Consider the following 6,788-nt stretch of genomic DNA (forward strand, 5'->3'; position numbering starts at 1 on the left):
GGGACTATGGCAGTTTAGGTCGCGAAAGTTTGAGGTAATAACAGGTTTGTGATGCCCTTAGATGTTCTGGGCCGCACGCGCGCTACACTGATGTATTCAATGAGTCTATAGCCTTGGCCGATGGGCCCGGGTAATCTTTAAAAATTTCATCGTGATGGGGATAGATCATTGTAATTGTTGGCCTTCAATGAGGAATTCCTAGTAAGCATGAGTCATCAGCTTACGTTGACTATGTCCCTGCCCTTTGTACACACCGCCCGTCGCTCCTATCGATTGAATGGTTCTGTGAAGTGTTCGGATCATGGTGATGTGGGTGGTTTGCCGCCGTCGATGTCGCGAGAAGTCCACTGAACCTTATCATTTAGAGGAAGGAGAAGTCGTAACAAAATTTTTGTAGGTGAACCTGCAGAAGGGTCATTGTCGATACTTGCCCAGCGAGACCCGTGAACATATTATGTTGTGCGATCAAGGTAGGGTGTGGGAGCATGAGCTCCTTCCTTCCCGACAGTTGTAAAAGGTCGACCTACAATTCTTTGTAGCATTCGACCCAAACACAACCACCGGTGCAGTCGGTGCCAAGGAACTCGCAACGAAAAAGATATGACATCATTGCGCCTTTAGTGTGGTGTGGTCATCCTAGATCCGAATCTTTATCTTAACGACTCTTGACAACGTATATCTCGGCTCTTGCATCGATGAAGAACGTAACGAAATTCGATACTTGGTGTGAATTACAGAATCTCGTGAACCATCGAGTCTTTGAACGCAAGTTGCGCCTTAGGCCATTGGGCTGAGGGCACGCCTGCCTGGGCGTCACGCGTCATGTTGTCCCACCTCCTTTACCCCTTATGGTGGTGGTGCGGAACGAAGATTGGTCCCCTGTGTCTCTGTTCGAGGTGCGGTCGGCCCAAAGTCAAGGGCTCCTTATGTGGAAAGCATCACGATGAGTGGTGGGTCAAGCCACTTTGCCATTGTTCGGACATCGTGTTCGTGTTCTGCTCCCATTGGGCTCTGGTGACCGTGATTGCCATTCGATGGCATTTTGACTGCGACCCCCGGTTAGGCGGGGCTACCCATTGAGTTTAAGCATATCAATAAGCGAGGACAAGAAACTTACGAGGATTCCCTTAGTAACGACGAGCTAATCGGGAAGAGCCCAGCTTGAGAATCTAACGGCTTTATCGTTCGAATTGTAGTCTATAGAAGCATCCTCAGTGGCGGACTAGGCCCAAGTCCCCTGAAAGGGGGTACCAGAGAGGGTGAGAGCCCCGTCATGTCTGGACCCTGTCACACCACGAGGCGCTATCGACGAGTCTGGTTGTTTGGGAATACAGCCCCTAATTGGGCTGTAAATTTTGTCCAAGGCTAAATATGGGCGAGAGACCGATAGCGAACAAGTACCGCGAGGGAAAGATGAAAAGGACTTTGGAAAGAGAGTCAAAGAGTGCTTGAAATTGTTGGGAGGGAAACGGATGGGGGCTGGCAATGCGTCTCGGTCGGATGCAGAATGGTTAATAGTCGATCCGTCGCTTGACTTGAGGCATGGATCGATATGGATTGCGACGGTGTCCCAAGCCCGGGTTATCGCGTTATGCCCGAGGAGATGTCATCGCCATGATGGCATGCCTATTGGCAACTATATGCTCTGGGTATCGGCCTGTCGGGCTCCCCATTCGACCCGTCTTGAAACATGGACCAAGGAGTCTAACATGTGTGCGAGTCAACGGGTGAGTAAAACCCATAAGGCATAAGGAAGCTGACTGGTGGGATCCCCTTATGAGTTGCACCGCCAACCGACCTTGATCTTCTGTGAAGGGTTCGAGTGAGAGCATACCTATCAGGACCCAAACTATGCCTGAGAGGGGCAAAGCCAGAGAAAACTCTGGTAGAGGCCCGCAGTGATACTGACGTGCAAATCGTTCGTCTGACTTGGGTATAGGGGTGAAAGACTAATCGAACCATCTAGTAGCTAGTTCCCTCTGAAGTTTCCCTCAGGATAGCTAGAGCCCGCGGGCGAGTTCAATCGGTAAAGCCAATGATTAGAAGCATCGGGGATGCAACACCCTCGCCTATTCTCAAACTTTAAATAGGGAAGATGGCGTGGCTGCTTCGTTGAGCCGCGCCATAGAATCGAGAGCTCCAAGTGGGCCATTTTTAGTAAGCAGAACTGGCGATGCGGGATGAACCGAAAGCTGGTTACAGTTTCAGATTGCACACTAACCTAGAACCCACAAAGGGTGTTGGTCGATTAAGACAGTAGGATGGTAGTCATGGAAGTCAAAATCTGCTAAGGAGCGTGTAACAACTCACCTGCCGAATCAACTAGCCCCGAAAATGGATGGAGCTGAAGCGCGCAACCTATACCTGGCAGTCCTTTTTTATCCCTAATTTCTAAATCAAACTCTTGTCAAAGTAAAACCCACCTAATGAGACGAGCTTTAGCATCCTTTTTCTAAACTAGGTATCTAAGAGCAGAATGATTAGTATAACCAACTAAGTAAGACCAAAACTTTTCTAATGCAAACACAACAGCTAAAAATTCTTTTTTAGTGGTTGTATAATTGAGTTGTGTATCATTTAAGGTCCTACTAGTATAGTAAATGACAGTGGGCAACTTATTAATCATTTGACCCAAAACTGCTCCTATGGCAAAATCCGAAGCATCACACATCAGTTCAAAAGGTATAGTCCAAACAGGTGGTTGAACAATGGGTGCATTGGTCAACTCCTTCTTAAGTTGTTTGAAGGAATCTAGGCACTCTTTAGACTCAAAAGTTTGATCTTTGGCAAGTAATGAAGTGAGAGGTTGGGCTAACTGACTAAAGTTCTTAATAAACCTTTTATAGAAGCCCGCATGCCCTAGAAAAGACCGGACGTCCTTAACAGATTGAGGAGGTGGTAAATTATCAATTAAATCCACTTTGGCTCTATCTACTCTAATTCCCTCCTTAGATATTACATGGCCTAAAACAATACCAGATTTAACCATGAAATAGCATTTCTCCCAATTCAAAACCAAATTCTTAGATATGCACCTTTTCAAAACTAGAGAAAGATGATGAAGACATTCAGAATAGGAATTCCTATGAATTGAAAAGTCATCCATAAATACTTCTAAGAATTTTTTGATCATGTCAGAAAAGATGCTCATCATGCATCGTTGGAACGTAGCAGGGGCATTACAAATCCTAAAGGGCATACGCTTGTAAGCAAATGTTCAATATGGGCATGTAAAAGTGGTCTTATGTTGGTCCTCTAAAGCAATTGGGATCTAGTTATAGCCGAAATATCCATCAAGAAAACAATAGCATTTATATCCAGCTAACCTTTCTAACATCTGGTCAATGAATGGCAATGGAAAGTCGTCCTTCCAGGTTATCACATTAAGTTTCTTGTAGTCTATATACACTCTCCACCTTGATTGGACACGGGTTGAAATTAATTCATTATTGGCATTCGGAACTGATGAGGCAAAATATGTCCCCTTCCTCAGCACGACTGAAGCGTGTATGTAAACCTGAACAGGACTGACCTACTACCTCGGCCCTCCATCAGGCCATGCTACCACCTCGGCCTCCATCATGCCGTGCTGCCACCTTAGCCTCCATCATGCCGTGCTACCACCTCGGCCTCCATCAGGCTGTGGTTCTACCTCGGCCTCCATCAGGCCATGCTACCACCTCGGCCTCCATCAAGCTATGCTACCACCTTGGCCTCCATCATGCCATGCTGCCACCTTGGCCCTCCATCAGCCCGTGCTATCACCTCAGCCTCCATCAGCCCGTGCTATCACCTCGGCCCTCCATTAGTCTATGCTGCAACCTCGGCCTCCATCAGCCCGTTCTGCCACCTTGGCCTCCATCAGGCCATGCTACCACCTCGACCTGCATCAGGCCGTACTGCCACCTCGGCCACCATCAGGCCGTGCTGCCACCTCGGCCCGACGTCAACAACAAGGTTTTTAGAGACGTGTTTTTGTCCACCCCTACATTCAAGGAACGTAATCCCTATTCAGAAGGACAGGACTCTATCTACTACACGTCATCATAGACATCTATCCCTCACACGGTTGGCCTTTTCGAGATAAGAGGAAAATATTCCCCTGAAATATTCCTAGAATCATAGAGCCACTGCCCTTGAGGACTCCACGCCTAAACAGGACTCTTAACAGTCGTCTCCTACTCTCCCTCTATCAACAACCTATAAATACCAATGTAAGCCTCCATCATGGGGGATCGATCACTCACTTCTCTTATAGGAAAAGCTCTCATAAGCATCTGCTGTGGAAAGATCTGACTTAGGCATCAGAGAGTCCCCTGTCGAGCCAGCCCGACTATCCCCTGTCATCTCTTCTATATAGGTCAGCCAAAGCACCAGGAACTGCAGGGAAGATCGTTCGATTAATTTTTACTGCATCAGATTGGCGCCGTCTGTGGGAATTGTTACAAAAAGTCACCTTGGACCAATGCAATTAAGGAATGAGAAGGTCGTTTCTTCAACGACAATGCGAGCAAGATCCACTCGTGAAGTACCACTTGGACGTCCCCATTCACCACCAAAGGTAGAGTAGGAAAACATCCCAGCAGAGACCCCTCCACAAGGAACCCAGCAAACCAGGTTCGATACGCAGGTTGCCCAGGTAGAGGGGGATCAGTGCGAGCAGAACCCTCAGCTATCTCGCCATGTCCCATCTTCCTGGGTAACTCACCTGAACATGGAAGAGCAGATGCAGAGCTTGCAGCTGCAGGAATTAGCTACAAACACACTAGTGTGGGATTTCATACGTCAGTTTGGATCGACACTTCTAGTGCCACGTACTAGGTCAGCTCAGTCACCTTATCCTATTCCGAGCAGACATCTCAACGACAAATCTCCTGACAATAGTGTCACCCCTCAATCAACAGAAAGAAGGGGGTCGGCCAGAACTTCAAGTACTATTCATTCGGTACCACCCCACTCTCGTCCTGAGGGGTGCAGACAAGGTCCCGTCCCTACCCAGAATGGGAGAGCCGTCGTTTCGCACATCATCGGAGCCCAGAGACATATGATACTCATAGATCCCCACCCCAGGTAGGAAGACGCCAACTATCACCTCAAAGACTCAGTAGAGGCGCACGTCCACACAAAGAAGAACGTGAAAACTACCAGAGGCCAGCTCTGCAAGATCAACCCCACCTGGGTCAGGGCTCGCCCATCAGGCCGATCAGAGGCACACCACGGTAAGGTCACCAAGGCCAAGGAAGAAGCCCCAGAAGAAGTGAAGGGGCACGTCGATCCCCGAATCACCGAGCAGAGGAGAGAAGAGACGACCTTAAGAGCTGTATCCAGTGACTCACTGAGTGAATAGAAGGAATGCAGAGGAAAGGGTACCCGACAGACATAACTGTAACTCCGACCCATAATGCACTATCCGACGAACTGATAGACGCCGAACTGCCCTCAAATTTTGTGATACCCATCTTCAATGGATATGACGGCACCACAGATCCCTATAATCATCTGCTATACTACAGCTCGGCCATGGTGGTTCATGGTAGGTCAGATGCCGTTCTCTACTGAGCTTTTGTAACCTCATTAAAAGGAGTTATACTAGTGTGGATGTAGAATTCACGGCCATGGTCCATCCGCAGCTATGAAGAGCTGACGAGAGCGTTCTGCACATATTTCCAAGCAAGTATGAAACAAAAGCAAACTACATAAAACGTGATGAACATGCGGCAAGGAGCGAGGAGACTATAAGGGAGTTCTTTGCCTGATTCACCAAGACGACACTAGAGGTAAAAAAACCTACTAAAAGGAGTGGCGTATATCACGTTGTGCAACAGGGTAATACACCCTGATCTGGTCCAGTCTTTAGCCCTCGACTTACCAGAAACGATGCCTGAGCTGTTAAGATGATGCAATCAATACTCCAACATGGAGGAAATCTTGGCCGCCAGAGGGATAGGTGATCAGTTGGAGAAGGAGAAGAAAAGGACTCTGAGACCTAGGGATGATTCTCGCAAGCCGAGAAAGAATAGAATAGATCGGACACTTGAAACAACTGAACCTGAGTGATATGAACTTGATCGTTCCCATACAAACCTGCTCTTAGAGATTTAAAATTAGAAGTACTTTCGCTGGCCTAGGCCAATGAATGCTAAACTAGAGGAGAGTAACCCTAACGGGTATTACTGATACCACCGAGACCATGGACATGACACTGAAGACTACAAGACTCTGAAAAGCGAAATTGATGAGCTCATCAAGGCTGGATACCTCAAGCAGTATTTAAAGCAGAAATATGGTGGGAATTGGCCCGAGCAGAGGAGAGATGATGCCAAGCTGAGCTGAGACAGGGTCGAGCCATCCAAGGACCTTGCCACTGATCGAGCTGACACATATGATAACTTACCAGTGGGTCCAGCCATTCTAACAATCATGTGTGGACCCACGATGAAATCAGTCAGAAAAGCCAAAGCCCATGCGCTGTTCGTATGCATCGCGGAACAACTTGTCAAAGCCCTCAGAATGGATCCATCCATTTCATTCTCTGATAGAGATCTAGAAGAGTTGAATTGGCCTCACAACGGCGCTGTCGTAGTTCAATTAGTGGTGGTAAACCATCCCTTCCACAGGGTCCTAGTGGACACAGGAGCCTTCGTTGACCTTATGTCCTACGAAGCCTTCACAAAACTAGGGCTTGGCACTGGGACCCTAAATCCAGCTCCAGGACCCTTGTACTAATTTTCAGGCACACCAGCAGAGCTGGAAGGAGTTGTAGTCTTTCCTGTAACCATTGGACAAGG

The 6,788-nt window shown here is 47.8% G+C and overlaps 1 non-coding gene across 1 annotated transcript; it reads left to right on the forward strand.

Moving 5' to 3' along the window:
• Positions 1-660: 660 nt before the first annotated feature.
• On the forward strand, positions 661-816 carry LOC122067998. The gene has a single exon (XR_006136939.1). It is a non-coding gene; the product is annotated as a 5.8S ribosomal RNA (ribosomal RNA).
• The last annotated feature ends 5,972 nt before the right edge of the window (positions 817-6,788 follow it).

This window comes from Macadamia integrifolia, unplaced genomic scaffold, assembly GCF_013358625.1.
Source record: "Macadamia integrifolia cultivar HAES 741 unplaced genomic scaffold, SCU_Mint_v3 scaffold3313, whole genome shotgun sequence".
NCBI classification, from domain to species: domain Eukaryota; kingdom Viridiplantae; phylum Streptophyta; class Magnoliopsida; order Proteales; family Proteaceae; genus Macadamia; species Macadamia integrifolia.